At 36.8% G+C, this 19141-nt stretch overlaps 1 protein-coding gene across 2 annotated transcripts in view; it reads left to right on the plus strand.

Moving 5' to 3' along the window:
- The window catches only part of LOC114053900 (tyrosine-protein kinase Lyn), a 146552-nt gene that overhangs the window by 18129 nt on the left and 109282 nt on the right, over window positions 1–19141 (plus strand). The gene's annotated exons all lie outside the window — the stretch shown is intronic.

Raw genomic sequence — 19141 nt, forward strand, 5'->3', positions numbered from 1 at the left:
GTTCAGCCATTCCCCAGTTGATGGGCATCTCCTCAAGTTCCAATTCTTGGCCACCACAAAAAGAGCTGCTATAAATATTTGTGCACATGTGGGTCCTTTTCCCAGGGTAGAAATATTATTGAACTGAATTGACAATTGAAAAATTATCCTTTAGGCAATGGGAAACAATTAGACTGCTTTGAACAGGAGGCTGTGAGGTCACAGTTATGTTAGGACAATTACTTTACCAAGCAGTGTAAAAGAAAGATTGGAGAGGGCAAGAAAGAAGGGTTACTAGTAGACCAGTTTAATGACTGTTGTAGCTTAAGTAAAAAATGGTGGAAGTGGGGTTTGCTGGGGGAATGGAAAGGAAGGGGATGAATTCCCGAGGGATTGTGGAGGTAAAAATCAAGAGTAAGAGGGAAGATTCAAAGGTTGTCTGAATTTCATGAATGGGGAATAGTTGTGGCATTGAGCAGAAATAAGACAGTTGGGAGAGGTAGATATGTTTTTTTGGGGGGGAGGGAGATTATGGGCTCTGAGTTTGATCCATCATCAGGTTGTCCCAATGGAGATATGCAGAGAGCAGTCAGAAATTTTGAGATGGGACTCAGGGAAGAAGTTGGGAATGAAGATACAGATTTAGGATACATCTGCACATAAGAGCAGATGAGATTACCAGGTAGAGAAAGCATAGACAAAACAATGAAAAGAGCAAAGCTTTAAGCCAGGATGCCTGGGCCGGAGCAGAAGTGCTCATTGTAATTTATTTCCTACTTGATCGGCAACAGAGGTGAAGTATGATTAGAAGGACAGACATAAATGTGGGGTTGTGCTGTTGCTGCCCTGTTTGGCAGGTATGTTGTGAATGTCTTTTTCACTTGCCTAGAATCTTGTATTTGGTGTTCCATGAACTGATTCATTCCACAGATTTTTTTTGAGCATCCATAGAAATACTTACACAGATACTTATTACTTGACCTTGGGAAAATCAGTCATTTCCTAGACCCAGTTTCCTCATCCAGAAAATGGGCATGCTAATATCATCTTCTTTACAAATGAGAAAATGATGGAAAGACACTTTGCAAACCTTAAAGTGCTATATAAATGTAAGGTGGTATTGGCTGTTATAGACTAGAGGTGAGGAAATCATTTAAGAAACATGTGTGATTTTCCCAGTTATGATATGATAAAGACTCATATTACTGCCAGTGGCAGTAGTGAATGGAAAGAAAGGAATGTATAGCAGAGAGGTTAATGGTAAAACAAAAAGGAATATTGGAAAGGAAGGGAATAAGCATTTATATAGTGCCTACTATGTGCCAGACACTGTGCTAAGCACTTTACAACTCTCATAAGATCCTCACAACAGCCCTAGGAATTAAGTGCTCATATTATCTCCATTTTACAGTTGAAGAAACTGAGGGAAACAGAAGTTAAGTGACTTGCCCAGGGTCAGCTAAAGGCAGCTAGGTGGTGCAGTGCATAGAGTGCTGGTCCTGGAGTCAGGAAGACGCATCTTCCTATGTTCAAATCTGGCCTCAAACACTTACTCTGTGTGTGACCTTGGGCACATCACTTAACCCTGTTTGCCTCAGTTTCCTCATCTATAAAATGAGCTGGAGAAGGAAATGGCAAATCACTCCAGTATCTTTGCCAAGAAAACCCCAGATGGGGTTATGAAGCGTCAGACAGGACTGAAACAACTGAACAACAACAAAACTTCCCGAATCCAGACCCAGCAGTCTATAAACTGTGCCATTTAGTTGCCTCAAAGTATTAGAGTTTACCCTGCCCAACCCTCTTATTTTACAATTGAGGAAACTGGCCCAGAGAAATTAAGTGACTTGCCCAAAGTCATACCAGTAATAGAGATGGGATTTAAACACAACATGTTTATCTTAGCATTTAAATCTAAGCCCTGCCACTTAGCTGTGTGATCTTGGGCAAATCACAGGTGTTACTTTATTTGATTCTTGCTGTAATCCTGTGATGGTGGGTAGTACAAGAATTATTCTCATTTTACAAGTTAAATTATGCCCAAATTTTAGCCATTAAGCCAATCGTTGCCATTGTCTAGACACCATACCACATCTTACTAATATTTAATAAAATGAGAAGGAAGAAGATAGAGAGTGGTGAGGGGAAAAGAAGGAAAGGAAAGAAGTGAAAACTGTAAAAGATCAGGCTATCTTAGACCATATTAGGCACATCTCTCAGTGTAATAGAAACACTAGACTTGGAGTAATAGAAGAAGATAAATATCAGTTCAGAATCTGCTTCTTCTGCATTTAATTTTTCCTTGAGCTTTGCATTTTGTATGTGCTTGTAATATCTTACAGTAACATTTTTCTGTATTTGTGTCTTTAAGTGTTGATAAATAATTATATGACAAAGTAGTCAAATAGGGTCATAGGATCACAGAATTTTAAGTTGCAAGGTACTTTAAAGATAATCTCATCCAGTGTTCTCATTTTACATATGAGGCAAGAGAAGTGAAAGAGACAGTGATTTGCCTAATGTTGTGTTTTAGTAGTAAGTAGTAGAACCCCACATCAAATCCAGGTCCTTTGATGACAAATCCAAAACCTTCCAAAAGTTATGATTGAAGAAGGAAGTTAGCAATCAGGGGGCTTTGGGACAGAAGTAGCAACCAAGATTTTTCTATCAGTCTTGGTCAATAATAAACCTGCCATATCAGGAAAGTTTATCCACAGCTGTCCGTTTTCCCTGCTTATACAATCTCCTCTCTTGTTTCTGAGTCGTTTAAGTAATGAACTCAGATAGGTATCTGCTCTATTCTTATCTGTGGATTATTAAAAAATATTTGTTAACTAAATGATTTGTAAACAAAGCTTACCCAGGGGCTGATTGGGACAGAAGGAGATCAATAAGGGATGTCAGGGTATCTCATAAAAATGGAGAGCTGCCCTTGCCACTTTGAAATAATCATTTAATATCTGCCTTAAAGGATGTTGATATCATCTTTGGACAGAATTTCTTTCAGCTTTGGACCAAAACATTTGTCAGAGTTCCTCTTGAAACTGGGCTAGTTAGAGGTTTTGGAGCACAGTGGGAAGGTTTGTGGTATTAGCAGTATCTATCCTTTGGTACAAAAGAGGCATGCTTGCTTGTTGAAGATATTCTGTAGGTAAAGGGTGCTGCACCTAAACACTTGTTATTGGAGTTATGGAAATTACAAAACAAATTCATTAAAAGGTTCTGTTTAAGTGGAGTTGCTAAAATGAATTCAAAAACATAAGTCCACCCGCTTCACTAGTCATGCAACAAATGATGGTAGAATGTCTGCTATGTGTTAAGGTACTATGTAGGATACAGAGCTGAACTATATTGGGCCACATCCCTGCACTTATGGAAATTTATGCACTGTTTGCTTGAGATAGTTAAAATCACTTACCATAGTATTCAGAAAGCTGACTTCTTCTTTCATAAGGCTAGGGATAGGGACGGCACCCATTATTTCTTTGGTGTTAAGAACTCCCTAATGAGGAAATCCCCTCTGCTATTGCAGGTCAGGCACCTTCTCTGCAACTTCTCTGCAACTTAAATTTTTAGAGACTTACCTAGAACAGAGGTGTCAAACATGGGGGCTGCAGTGGCACAACACTCCTAGTGTGACCCAAGCCAGATTAAAATATGGTTGGGAGAGGCAACTAGGTGGCACAATGGATAGACCACTGTTCCTGGATTCAGGAAGACCTGAGTTCAAACGCAGACTCAGACACCTGAAGCTTAACTAGCTGTGTGACCCCAATTGCCTTGCCCAAAAAATATGTAGTTGGGAAATATTTAACAAAATGGATAAAAATACAGTGAAAATTTTATGTTTATAAGTATATTGATTATACATTAATGTTATATAATATATGAATTAAAATGTTAGTTAATATAATATTAATAACAATACATTATATAATATCTATTGCATTATTAATTATATATCATTAGATAATATTATATTTTAAAACTAAGTCAATATGTAGCCTGCAGGGATTCTTCAGTACAGATTAGTGTCCTTCCCCCATTCCTATTTGAGTTTAATACCACTGACGTAAAACACTGAGAGATTAAGTTAACAAGGGCCACATGACCATTATGTATCAAAGGCAGGACTTGAATCCAAGTCTTCCTGGCTTAGAGGAAAGCTCTCTATCCACTCCACTACACTGCCTCTTGAATGGCAAATGTTAAGAAAATAAACTTTTTTAAAATATCTTTTAAATCTTATACTTCTTTGTATGGTCTATATAAAAACTTTTTAGAAATTTCAAAAAATTAAAATTTAATCTGGCCATTATAGCAAGTTTTCTTAAATTTAATTAGAAATGAATGTTATTTTATGACTACTCCTATAGAAAGGTATAAGCACGGAATAGTGTAAAGATCACTGAATTTGGAATCAGGAGATCTAAATTTGAAACCCAGAGCTGCCATTTACTTTGGCTCTGTGACTTTGTATTAGTCAACCTGTCTCACTGGAACTTCGTTTCCTTAACTATAAAATCATAGAGTTGGACTATAAGATTTTTTTAAGGTCCATTTTAGTTCCATTAGTATATGATGTGATTCTGTGATATATGGATGGCTTCTTTAACAGTTTTTTTTGTTATGTTGTTGTTTTTTGGTATTCTGCTAGGCTTGGGAGTGAGGAAGATTTGAATAGAAGCACTTACCTCCTAGGGTTGTTGTAAGGATTATATTACATTAACACAGTGCCTGGCACATGGTAGGCCCTTAATAAGTGTTTGTTTCCCTCCCTATGTTCCTTTGTAAAGAAAGAGCGGAAGGGCAGAAGTTATTCACAGCTTTCTTATTCTGCCACAATTAAACATCCTCCCTTGCTCTCCCAATTTCTATCTACCTCAGGCATGCCAACTATAAATATCCCAAAACCAGATTGACCTCCCCCTACCAAAAAAGAAGAAAGAAATCCAAACAACAAACTTAAAATCACAAATCACAAACTCCAGAACCAAACAACTCCACAGGCAGACCTGAGCAATGAAAGGAGGAAAGGTGAAGTTGTCTGCATTTCTCTCTCTCTTTTTTCTTTTGCAAGAGTTAATAGATTGTTTTGTCTTGAGTGCCACCAGTGATTCTAGCAGTACCTTTGAATGCCATTAATCAACTTATGTCCTAAGCAGAAGAGAGGAAGAAATAAGGCTGCATTGACAAAATTGAAGTCAAAGGAAAAAACGAGACAAGGAAGGAAATTGGGGTGGGAGGGAGGGGAAGAGGAAGGAATGGTCCAGGAAATGATCCAGAGAACTGCCTTTGATGCTACTAAGTGGCACCAGTACTATGAATTTTCAATGTCTGTGCAAGTATTTGAAGCATGTTTTTGAACTTTGTATTTGCTAACCCACTGCAGAGAATTTAGGCAAAAGTCGCTTTGCTCCCGTTAACAGATTTTGCTCACTTGAGTTTGTAATGATATTATTAGGAGACTTTTCTGGCTGGACACCAGGGTTGCTTTATCAACTGTCCTTCTCATCTCAATCAATCAACCAATCATATAATAAATAAGCTTTGTTTATAGTAATCCAAGCTTTATTTAAATGACAATAGTCATTTTTTTATCCAGTCATTCAGACTCATTCAGTCAATAATTGTTTATTGGGCACCTGCTATGTACAGGGCTCAGTGTTAGACACAGTCGAGGATAAGAGCATATGTAACACTTGGTCGTTTGCCTTTCAAGGAACATAAAAACTAATCCAGAAAACCAAATTCAGATGTGCAAGAATTTCTGCAAATTGTTTTTGTATTTTTGTAATATATCAGTACTTCCGAAGATCTGCAGTTTTATCTGTGCAGGTATCTCATCCTTTCTGTTAGATCACAACCTTTCTGTCCTTTTGTTGTTGTTGAATTATTTTAGTTGTATCCGACTCTTTGTGACCCGATTTGGGGTTTTCTTGGCAAAGATAGTGGAGTGGTGTGCCATTTCCTTCTCCAGCTGATTTTATAGTTTAGAAACTGAGGCAAATAGGGTGAAGTGACTTGGCCAAGGTCACACAGCTAGTAAGTGTCTGAGGTAGATTTGAACTTCAAGTTCCAGACCTGGCACTCCAACTACTGCACCACCTAACTGCCCAGTTCTGTTCTTTAGTGGACAGTTTCATGAATTATCATGGTTAGGGGAAAGAAAATCATCCATATCAAGATGAGGCAATGAAAATAGGACTTCATCATAAGTTTTTGAAAAAATTCCTTTATAAGGAAATACTGTATGCCCTCTGGAGTTTTTTGAATAATGGAAATTGATGTATGTGTATAAAACATGAATACATATTATATATACATACATGACTGTGTGTATATATATATGTGTATGTGTGTGTAGACACAGATATGTGTGAGTATACACTGTATAGGTTCTAAAAGATCTCCATGGCAATTTTTTTTGTAGCAAAAAAATGCCATGTAATTCTGTGTGTGTCTATGTATATATATGAATCACATATATGTATTTAATTGATATCTATTGTTTTTACATCACCCAAATTTCCTCTGGGCGTCTAGGTGGCAGAGTGGATAGAGTGCCGGCCTGAAGTCAGGAAGACTCATATTCCTGAGTTCAAATTCAGCCTCAGACACTTACTAGCTGTGTGACCCTGGGCAAGTCACTTAACCCTCTTTGCTTCAGTTCCTCATCTGCAAAATGAGCTGAAGAAGGAAATGGCAAACTACTCCAGTATCTTGCCAAGAAAACCCCAAATGGGGTCACAAAGAGTTGGATAAGACTGAAAAACAACTGAACAACAACAACAGATTTCCTCTGGTATTTTTTCCCCAGAGAGCCATCCCTTATAATAGATTATTTAAAAAAGAAAGAAAAAGAGGAAGAGAGAAAAATCAGAAGAACTGATTAATATATCAATAGAATCTGATGTCACATGTAGTGTTCCATGCTTATATATCCTGTCTTCTTCAAAGGCACAAGGAAAGATGTCTTCTCATATCTCTTCTTTGGGGTCAAGCTTGTTCTTTATAATTTTGCAATATTCAGTTTTAATGATTTTTAGAGTCCTATACTATTAGAACTAAAATGGACCTAGAAATCTCAAAGTCCAACCTCATGATTTTTATAGTTAAGGAAACCAAGGTCCAGGGAGATGGGGTAACCCATGGATTTGGATTATCTTTGATTCACATTGTTGCAACCACTGTGTCTATTGCTTTCTTGACTGCTTACCTTTTTCTGCATCAGTTCATATGTCTTTCCATGCTTCTCTGTATTCATCGTTTTCATTATTTTTTTACAAGACAATAACATTCCATTACAGTCATGTGCCATAATTTGTTTGGCCATTCCCTAACTGATGGGAATCTACTTTGTTTCCAGTTCTTTGCTAGAAAATGAAAAGTGTTGCTGTAAATATTTTGCTGCATATGGACCCTTTCTTCTTGTCAATGGCCTGCCTAGATTCCTATACTTATAATTTAATGGACTCATGATATCTATGTTATGAGTATTTTCTCATCTGTGCACATCACAAATTTTCCATGCCTTCTTATTCTATTCAATTCTTGTTAATATTCTCTCATAGAGAGGATCTACCGAGCTTGTTGGAAGTTTTCCTTCTAGGTCTTTTTATAGCCTGTGCCACACTTGAACTGAACATTTTCTGTAATGACATGTAAAAAACATTTATGTCTAGTTCCTATCGTTATCTTTGTGTATGTTGAATAAATGCAATTGAATTTTAAAAAACACCTTTTGAGCATACATCTTTGCCATTTGCAGAAATTCCTGCACATTTGAATTTGTTTTTCTAGATTACTTAGGCAGATGCCTTTTAGTTAGAGCGTAAGTAAATATTGAAGTCATTTGTCTTGTTTTCTACTGATATCTAGACATAGCCTAGTGGATTTATAAATTAAAATGTGCGGGTCTTGTGGGGGGAAGTAGAACTTGTATGTGACTTGCACATAATTGAACATCCTCTTCCACAACTCACCTCAGATCTATAATAAGATATTTGAAAGTAGTAAAATATTGTTTAAAATGTATTTTCTATGATCTTCTTTACTAGAGTAAGCTTGATGGATAGCATTGGTAGTAAGGGATACAGTATCTTGTTAGTAGCAGTATAAAGTACTGTTAGGCTTTTTCTGTATGTGTAGGAGTTTTTGTTTTATTTTGGAAGAGGAAGATACTTTGATTTGTGGCACTTTTTCATCTCTGTAATGAGGGGCCATAATAATAAAAATAAAATAGTAAGTTACTCAGTTATATAAACCATTACAATTTAAAAAGTGTTTGCTTTTGTAGAGTAGTACAAGTATTCTACTCATGTAGGCAGTATACATACTTCTGTTTCACTAATAAAAAAAAGAATCAGAGAACGTAAGTGACTTAATTAAGCAATGTTTTACAACTAATATCAAACCTACCTTTGACTCCAAATTTGCTTTGTAAAGCATATTTGTGTCTATCTTCTCATTACAACATAGTTCTAGTGTGTATATTTAACAGGTCACATTGGTTTTTTTTTTAGAAATAATAAAAATGGTATATTATAATGATATAATATAATATGAATTTTTATTTTATCTATATTTGTATTTTGTATATGCCACATATATTTTATGTGCTATTGGAAAAATGGCACCAATAAACTTGCTTGACTCAGGATTGTCAAAAACCTTCAATTTGTAAAAAAAAAAATGTAGTATCCATGAAGTACAATAAAGTGAAGCACAATAAAATGAGGTATGCTTGTATACAGAAGAAATAGGAAATAATTAAAGAAGGGAAAGCACTAAAATTAAGAGGGGTTAAGGAAGGCTTCCTGCAAAAGTGGAATTTCAGTTGGAACTTAAAGGAAGCCAGGGAGATCAGTAGTCCAAGTGGAAGTTTTGGAATTCTTTGCTCCTTTCCCCATTTTGATGATGATTGTTGAGTTGGTTCTATGTTCTTCAATCTTGATGTTCTTCTTTGTGGTCCATTTCTTGGCCCCCTCATGTGCTGCCTTCTTCTTATACATCCTTGGAGCAATTCTCTGATCTTTAGCTATGCTAGAAAGAGCTCTGGATTTAGAGTCAAAGGACTTAGGTTTTAATTCCAACTATGGTGCTTAGTAATCACAGGATTCTGGAAAAGTCATTTTGCCTATTTGAGCCTAAATTTACCTAAACCTGGTAAATAAGAATCCTGTATCACAGGGCTATTGTGAGAATCACATGAGCTAGTGTTTGTTAGGATGTACATTTCAGAACCAAAGTATCTTTACTACTCCCCTATGTATGTTGTTTACTCCTACTACAATGTAAGTTTTTTGAGGATGGAAACTGCCTTTGCTTTTGTATTTGTATATCTAATATTAGCACAGTGCTTGGAATTTAGTTAATGCTTTTTCATTCATTCATCATAAGCTTTTCCTGTTTGTATCCCTGGTTCTTAGTAGAGTTTGGAATATAGTAAATGCTTTTTCATTCATTCATTCATGCATTCATTCTTAGTTCATCCATTCATCATTACTTTTTTTCCATGTTTAGCCCAAGGTCGATTCAGGGGTCCTTGTTCGTCCTTCTATTTTACCTGGAGATGATTTCTATCTGTTAAATATACCTGGTGCAAGTTTCTATTATGCCACACCAAAAAGTGATAGGGAAATGAACTGATTGAAGGTTTCAACTTCTGTGACACAAATGTGAAAACAAGCAGTTTAGTCCATCTTGAAAGACTTATGTTTTTAAAATAATTCAAACACCCTCAGAGAGAAAAGTTTCTTAAAAAAAAACAGTAGTTTAGTGACTTAATGCTATTTAGCAATCCTCTGTGTTGCTGGTCTGCTGCTTAACCTTAGCAACCAGCTATATGCTACTTTCATTGGTCTGAAATGGCTGTCAAGTGGGGTAACAGCCCAATGTAAACATGGAATTTAACTCTCTAAGTGGAGGAGGCATTGACATAATAGAGAATGCAAAGATAGAAGTTGTTGACAAGGGTAGGAATGTTCAGTTCTGGTTCAAAGTCCATTTGCATCAGCTAGTAGAGACTGCTATCTGAAGCCAAACTTGGCTTGCCTTCTTCTCTGAATTTTCCTGCCAAGAAAACAAGAAGCAAACATTAGGAAATTAAAACTTTGCTTCATAGCAATGATGATTCTTGGCATATCTGATCAATGAAATTACAGCTTTAAAAAAACAGATGAAAAAATGGAACTTTATCTTAGAATCTGGATTTGATTTTTAACAAAATCTAATACCAAAATACATGTGACTTAAAATCATCTAAGTTAAAAACATCTTAAAAAACAGGAACTAGGGTTCAAATGTTCAACAGACCTCTAAATTTAAAGAAGCACCATTGAGTGGTTGCCCGATGCAAACTGGATCAATACTAATGATGAATTCCAAATACAGCTCTGCTGCTGACCTCCCCTTTGTACTGACCAAATTAATTTTCTAAGGTTATACACACACACACACACACACACACACACACACACACACACGTATGTATATATGTATATATATGTATATGTGTGTGTGTGTGTGTGTGTGTGTAAGATGGAAATGTATTACTTAGTAATTCATAGGAGTTTTTTTCACTAAAGTACTTGGAGATTCTTAGGTAAGTGATAAGCGCTCTCAATACTATATACTCCTTTCTCAGCTGCTCTATAATAGGATAATAGATGCAGAGCTGGAAGGGAGCTCAGAGACCCTCTACTCCAAACTCTGTGTTTTACAAATAAAGAAAATGAAGCCTAGGGAGTATAAATGGCATTCTCAGAGTTGCACAGATAGTAAATGTGAAAGTGGGGGATTTGAACCCAAGTGGTCTGATTCCAAAGTCAGTTTGTTCTTTCCATTGTGGTTAATACTCCTAGCCACCTGTAATTAATTAATTTGGGAGTAGTGGTGGTATGATTAACTTTTTTTTAAAAAAATAAATTTTGTTTCTTATATCATCATTGTTATCCCAAGTATCCCTCTCCATTCCTCTTCCAGAAAGTTGTCCCTTATAACAATAGTATTTTTAGAGAGGGGGGAAAAATCAGCACAACTGATAAGTATAGTGAACGGTAATGTATAACACTTGTGGACCTCCCTCCTCCATAAAGGGGCAGTTTGAGAGTGTCCTGTCATATTTCTTCATTCAAGTCTTGCTGGATCTTTATAATTTTATTACATTTGTTCTTTATTTTTTGGTATGTAGTTGCTCTTTCCATTTACATTTTTATAATTACTTATTTTCTTGGAAATCTGCTGTCACTATTGTGTTCCTTTCTATCATCATGTAGTGCTCAGATAATGTTTCCTTTTTGAATTTGGATGCTAAGGCATTTATTTCTGATGTTTGTCTATGATATTAGTTTAACTTTCAGCATAATAATTCTTATCGTTTTTAAATTTTTTGAATGTTTGCTTTTGCCTCGTTAAATCATATTGATCACAACTCTTCCTTTTTTGGATTTACTTGATTCATAGTAATCTTTTTTCCATCCCATCAATTTATTTTTTGTATATGTCTTTGTTTTTTTTAATATGTGGTGCTTTTTTAAGCAGCCAATTGTAGGATTTAGCTTTCTTATCCAATCTGTTTCACTTTTTTGTTTTATTGGATTGTTTAATCTATTCAGATTTAGAATTATGAGTTAGGTTTATATTTCACTCTGTCTCTAATACTGTTTTTTCTTAAGTTATGATTTTTCCCTCTCTTCTGCTGTAAGCACAGTACTATGTTCTTTCAGTTATTTTACCTTGATTTTTTTAAAGGTGGCCTTGTTTACACTGGCTTATTTTCCCTCATACTTAATCCACTCCTCATTTGTCACCCCTTTCCTATGGGGTATTGCTTATTAGTTCCTTTTTGTCTCCTGATTTCATTTGGTTTTACATCCCTCCTCACCTTTTTCCCTCTCACTTAGTCAAGTAGATTCCTTCTTCCTCTCCTCCCCTTCAACTGGTCCTCTTCATTAGATTTTTATTTAATTTCTTTGTGCCGCTTTCCAAAAAGGATCTCTCATTTCCTTCATTATTCATCTTCTTTCTGCCTACCCCAGACCCTCATTCTCTGATTCATGATCCCTATAATTGTCTGGGCTTTGTTTTTTCTCTATATTCCTCATGCAATCAAAGTTTTGAAAGTATCTATTCTAGGCTCTCTACTTGTAGACCTTGCCCGGTAGATTCCCTTTCCCATTGTTCTTAATTCCCAGAACAATAATAATTGTTGTAGGTGTCAGAGAGGACACTGCCCCTGGTAGGTGCCCTCTCCCACCATGTCCCTGATTATGCAGCCCTCCCCTTGTTGCCTTCCCCTCACCCCCATTTGCCTCAAAATTTTTTCCCTGGACCCATGTTCTCTCACTGGCACAGTTGCCAGTTGCTCCCAGGAGTTCCTACTCCTCTCTCCTGCCATGTAGAACCAAGTAGACTTCTCAGGCACCAAATATCCCAGGCCATGGTCAACACAAAGTCCCCATCTGACCTTCACAGACCATCTCTCTTCACCCATAGGAACATTTAGTGGTGGAATATCCTCCTATCATCAAAGCAAAGCCTCTTCCTCTCCCTCCCCCTTTTCAGTCCTTTCCACTTCCTCATCACCTGAAACCTTGTAGTCTCTTCTCTTTCTGAAAATAGAGGTCACCTTCCCCTTATGGCTAGCCTTTGATTTGACCCTGGCGAATCACATATTCCTCTCTATTCCCCTGCTCCTCTCCCTCCCTTTCCAGTACCCTCCCATGCAAAATGTAGTCTCACCTAAAGGCACAGTGTCACCAGGTTCCGTTCATAATGCCCATGCCCACTTCTTTACTGTTACCTTTATTAGACTTGCACTTTCACTCCTGTCTCCTTATGTACTTTTAGAAAGAAGTTTCTTACTGGTCTCCTTGCTGTCACTGTTGCTATCACTGTTGTTGTTGTTGTTTTTCGCTGGTGCATTTTTTCACTATCATTTGGGGTATTTAAGAAGCAAATAATCACTTTAGTTCTGTTTTATTTTCTAAAAATGTTTCAAACACATTTTTTTTAATTGTTGAAGTTCATCTTTTTCAAGTATGGTTGCTGCAACCCAGGGCATGACTCCCTGGCCTGAGCTCCATTGCTTTTCTGAACACATTATTCCATTATTCCATTCCCTCTTATATTTTTATGGTGTGTAGAATAGTCTTCTGTATTGAAATTCCCTTCCTTTGTATTTGAAGATCTTTCTTCCAATCATGCAGTTAGGTCATGCAGTAGATGAAGTGCTAAGAGAGCACTGGGTTTGGAGTCAGGGAAATCTGAGTTCAAATTCAGTCTCAGATACTTGCTACCAATTTGGTCAAATCACTTAATATCTATTTGCCTCTGTTTCCTCAATGGTAAAAATGGTTGTTGTGAGGATCAAATTAGATAATATTTATAAATTGTTTAGCTTGGTGCCTGCCCTATAGGAGGTGCTATATAAATGCTTTTTCTCTTCCCCAGATCATGTGTAGTACTTGTTTCTGAATGGAATTTATAAATTTAATGTATCTTAGAGTGTGTAGCCTTGTTTTTTTTTCTGGAGGCAATCATTAAATTCTTTCAATTGATATTTCATTTTCTTTGTTCAGAAGTTGTAGGAAATTCTCTGCTATTATTTTCTACAATAAGGTGTTAAGGTTTTTCTTGTCCTGTTGTGTTCTTCTGGGAGATCTAGGATCCTGAGGTTGTCTTTACACATTCTTTGTCTTTGAGAGCAGTATGTTTTGCTTGCACAGTGAGCGTATTTTCCTTTAATGTAATTGTTTTTAGCTTCTCCTCTTCTAGATTGTCCTTTACTTCTGTACATTTGCATTCTCGGTCTATTGTTTTGTCTTTAATTTCACTGGCAAAACTTGCCATTGCAGATTACAATTTTTCTATTCTTCCTGTATTTTTTGCTTTTTAAGTTTATACATTCTGCTCTCGTTTCTCTTTTAAACCACTCAGGAACATCGTGTCTGGTTCCATGGCCTCTTCACATTCCCCAGGTTCCTCTGTCTCATCAAATGGTCAATCATTTTCCTTTGTTTTGAAGTATTTATTCATAGATGCTTGGACTTGTTTACTAAATCTGAAGGCTGTATTTCCTTACTTTGTTAATGTCTTCTCTCTTACTTTATTTGCTTATGTTCAAGTTCTCTGAATTTTCTTTTTCCTGAGATCTTTAGAAATTTCTTTTTTCCCCCTCCTGATTATCCTCTGTTCACTTTCTTATTTTGTCCCCGTTGATGGTGGTTTCTTTAGGAGCTGGATCTCAGAATACCTCAGTCTCCTCTTAAGCTGGGCAGTTCATGAATCACCAGCCTAGGTCTTTGCCCCAAGTGATTTTGGAGTGATCAGAACTGACCTCAGCTACACTCTGTGTTCTTTCCCTCATGCTTAATGGAATGTTGCACAGGCACCAATCCCGCCAATCCCCTCCCACCCCTTACCCCCCACCATACAAACAACGTCCTGCACTGGTATCTTGTCTTGATCTCTCTGCCCCTTGTTCTCTGGCTTGGCACCAGCTGTTCAGAGAGCTGCCATGCTGGTACCATGGGGTTTTCTGCTTTGGCACCAGCAGTTATACTGGTGCTGTGAGGTTGTCTACCCCCACCTTGGTAGTTCAGCTGCTGCACTAGTATTCTGAGGTTGTTTAGCACTAGCAATTTAGAACTTTGCAGCAATGGTTTAAGGGGTTGTGGCTGCTGGCTGGCTGTCCTAGCCGTTCAAATTCCCCCAGCCCTGGGGAAAGGAGATAAGTGGGACTACCGTGTGGTTTGGGTTTTGTTGTAAGCCTCTGTCAGGTTCTTAGGTCTGCTAATGCAGCCTTGCTATGAATAGCATGAAAAATGGGAAAAGGCGCTAAGTGATCTCAGTCCCTGTAAATGTCAGTTTGGAAGTTTTAAAATTTTATTTAATCTTTTTTTTTATTCTGGGTGTCTTAGACCATGGACACAGCTAAAGTTGCTTTATCTTTGACACATATTCTGTTTTGAAGAGGTTTGAGTGAGCATAGGGAATAAGGAAAATGACTAATACTTTGTCTTGTTACTCACATGGCCCAGAAAATATATGCTCCCTTTATTTTTAAAGAACAAAATGAAGATGGCTGCTTCTAATGATATTTTGAAGGTCGTTTTTATATTGCCTAGATCAATATGTGTTCTAAAGCAAATGGATTTTATTAATCTACTTTGCAAGATTTTGAGGGTTTTTTTAGACCGGACAGAAGCAACAATTTAGAATTATGTGGTAGTAAATCATAATTTTTTCAGAAAAGGGTATCAGAAAATACATTTAAGTACAATTATGAAAATAATTTTATAAAGAAGTCCATTTATTTGAAGTAGCTTTATGTCTTTTCCTCTATCTTTTCCTATTAAAAAAAAAAGTCCTTATGTATTTTGTTCCAGCACGCATAAAGCAGTGGTTTTATCATGAGGGAGGTTGAGACCTCAAAAGAATTCTTTGAAGAGTTCTGAAGAGCTTGGAGGCCAGAGCTGCAAACTTTAAACAGCTGTCTGGTGGGGCCATAAGGGGGAATTGCATGTTACATAAAGGGGGGATAGTATGTTTGTCTACTCCACTTTCTTGGTCGCACATCTGCCTTCCCTCTTTTCTTAGCTTTAACATGTTTTCCCTCTAAGATGACCTGTGGCCCTTGTAGCACCTTCAGAGAGATTGTATTATGAAAAAAAGTCTGGGGCATAAAGAATGATATAAGGATTACTGAAGTAGACATAGTAGATACATATGACAGCTGGAGCTAGGTATAAATCTGGACTTAAGCCAGCATCACTATGAATACAGTTTTAAAATGTTGTAGCTTAAAAGTACAGTACATTACTGGAAGGGAAAGAATGTCTCTGTACCAGAAAAAATATACAAGCAAATGATCTTGATTCTAAAATTACTTGATTCACATAGATGTTATGTTTTCTAAGTGAAAATTCTGGTTATTAGCTTATATCCATTATTTAGAAATATTTAACTGTTCATAGTATCTAATATGGAACCTGGAGTTATATACTAAATCTGAGTAAGATTTAGTTTCTTCCTTTCCCATGACTTTCAAATTAAAACACAAACGTCTATCAGTTTTTATTTCAACAGTGTCTCTTCAACTTATTCCCTCTTTTTTAGACTCATTGGGGAGAGGTTTGGGGTCATTAAAGCTTTGTAATTTCCTAAAGGCATTTTACCTTGTTCTCTTCTTGTTTAATTGTGGGTCCTACTCATCCATTTGTACCATCTGTTCCAGATACAGATATGTATGTGTATACTGATGGATAAGATCTATAGGTTGTCCATCTAGCTACATGTTAGAACAGATCATTCTTTATCCACTTGATTTCTCCTGTGTGGATGGTTAATCCAAACACTTTTGAATGGTTATAGATCTTTTCTAAAGGCTCTGCAATGGTTCAGGGTTTCAAGCAATAGACACAATGCTATTCACAAACATTAACATCTAGAGGACTTTACCATCCAAAGAGAATCCCGTTAATGACTCCAAACTTCTCCCCAAAACAAATGCCATTTAAAAAAATAGAACGTGCTACCAGTGTTGATAATAGGACTGAGAGATATGGAACACTCTTTGTCTCTGAAGAAATAAAAATAAATTTCACATAGAGGGCAATGGAGATATAGTGGTTATGATAAGGTTGTATCGTATAAGAAATAAGGAACTTTGAAGAAGTGGAAGGGAAAATATATGATAAAAGAAGGACTGGTCATGTGGTGAAAGTGAATGGTGATGGGGACAACCTGAAGGTTCCACTGATTATCCATCCTGTCAGTGGAAGGAACAAGAAAGTCCCCTAGTACATTGGATGGATCCCCAATAGTAAACTTCTGAGAAGACATAAGCAAGAATGGTGCAAGATGGTCAGTCACAGATGGGTTGCAAGCTCTGTCACTAGGGGAAAAAAACAAATTGATGACATCATATATACATTTGATTATTCCATTCCCATGTCAGCACTCTACTTAACTCCCTAATTATTTATGCCTGGATAACTCCTATCTAATCCAATCCAATACACATTTATTAACTAACTAAAAGACAAGAAAAAAATAGTCTTTGAACTCAATAATCTTACATTCTATTCAAATAATAACGGAAATTTATTTAACTCTTTACAGAATTGCTTTGCATGTACTCCTTCATTTGAAACTGTTGTTGTGGGTTGCCATGGCATTCCAGCTGCTCTGCTCATCCCCAGTCTCTTCCTGCTATATTCCAAACTACCACCTGATCTAGAATAGTCATCTTCCAGTATGGCTCTAGAGATGCCATTTCATTGCTCATTAACGTTTATGACTCCTCATTTACTAAAGAATAAAATCCTTGTATTTCAGTCTTGCATTCTCTGACTTCAGTGTACCTTTTCTGCCTTATCTTCTCCTCCCCTTTATATCATCAGCTGTATGCCTCCCACTTCCTATCTGTTGAAAAATTCTATCCATCATTCAAAGCCCCCCTCAAATGAAGACTCCTCATTGAATAATCCTTCCTTCACTCACCCTTCACCCACCTCTCTCAAAAATAGTCTTTCCTTCTTACCTCCCATAACTCCCAAGTGATTGTACCTCTTATCACATCACAACGTAGTTAATAACTGTACCAATGTGATCTCCTTGTTTCAGTTATAAGCTCCTTGAGGGCAGGGACCATGTGTTCTTCAATTTTGTATCCCTCTAGTCTAGATGAAAAAATGTTTGTTGAATGAGTGAATAAATCTTATAATGACCCAGATATGGAAACTTCTACTACAGATACATTGCTATTTTACAGTAGAAATGGGAAATTTCTATCTTTGTCAGAAAAGAGGAATCAAGTTCCTTTTTATTTTATTACTACTGGTATCAGTTAACTTCTTTTACAGGTGCTAGGTTTTAGCTTTGAAAGACTAAAACAAAAATCTTAACCCAGTGGAAAAATCTCTCAAATGGTCTCTATTCTCAAAGGACCAACATGCAAATCACTGACTTTATTTCTAAATCACATCCTAAAATAGCTTTCAGTTATTTTACAACTATATCTCTCTTAAGTCTTTTCTCCCTTAAATGAAATATCCCCATTATTTTCAGTTGTTCTTCTGTATGATATGGCTTTGAATTCCTTTACTATTCTGGTAATCTTCTGAGTCTCTGGACATGTTCAGATTGTCCATATCCCTCTCAAAGTGTAACACTAAGAACTTTGATAATGGTAATAAAAAAATAATTAAGTGCCTACTATGTGCCAGGCACTGTGCCCAATGGTTGATACTGTACCACAAAGTAAATGAGTCAATGGTATATTGTTTTACAAGAAAATGTGGTTTCACCACTCTGCTCAGACTTGGTGGAGTTGTTATTAGAGGTATCTACTTTAGGTCTGGAAAGAAATTGGAATAATATAGAGGGGAACAATGGTCATTATTACTTTAGACCTACAGAAAAAAAAAAGACCTTCAAGCAAAGATCAAAAGATATAGTATAAACAAATTACTCCAGGGAATAGCTCAGCACTCACATCCATAGCTGAGTGCCAAAGTCATCTTAATATAGAACCAAAACTCTCTTTTCTAATCTTTGCCTTCCCTTCTTCCTAACTTCCCTATTACTGACAAGGGGTGCCACCCTCTTCCCTGTCACCCAGGCTGTCAATGTAGGTGCCATCCTCAACTCTTCACTTTCCTTCTCTCCCCTCATATCCAAATCACTTGGCAAGTGCTATTGATTCTGCTTCCCTAATACATCACTAATTTTGTCCTCTTCTTTCCTCTGACACTGCTACCACCCTAGTGTGGCCCTCATCACCCCATGTCTGGACTATTATAAAAACCTCCTGCTTGGTCTTCCTGCCTCAAGTCTTTCACCACTCATACATTTTCCATTCAGGCTGTCAAATTTATCTTCCTAAAGAGCAAATCAAACCCCCTATTCAATAAAAGTCAGTGACTCCAGGATCAAATATAAAACTCTCAGTTTGATAAAGCTCTTCATAACTTCTCCCCCTCCTTTTGAGGCTTATTATCTTACTCCCATCCATGTATTCTTTAATCCAGTGTCATAGCCTCTTTTCTGTTCTCTGAACAAGATGCTTCATGTTCTGACTGTTCATTTTCACTCACTGTCCCTCATTCCTGGAATTCACTTCTTCCTTTATCTCCTGACTTCTTTCAGTTCTCAG

Source organism: Vombatus ursinus, unplaced genomic scaffold (assembly GCF_900497805.2).
Source record: "Vombatus ursinus unplaced genomic scaffold, bare-nosed wombat genome assembly UNPS02014812.1, whole genome shotgun sequence".
In the NCBI taxonomy this organism is placed as follows: domain Eukaryota; kingdom Metazoa; phylum Chordata; class Mammalia; order Diprotodontia; family Vombatidae; genus Vombatus; species Vombatus ursinus.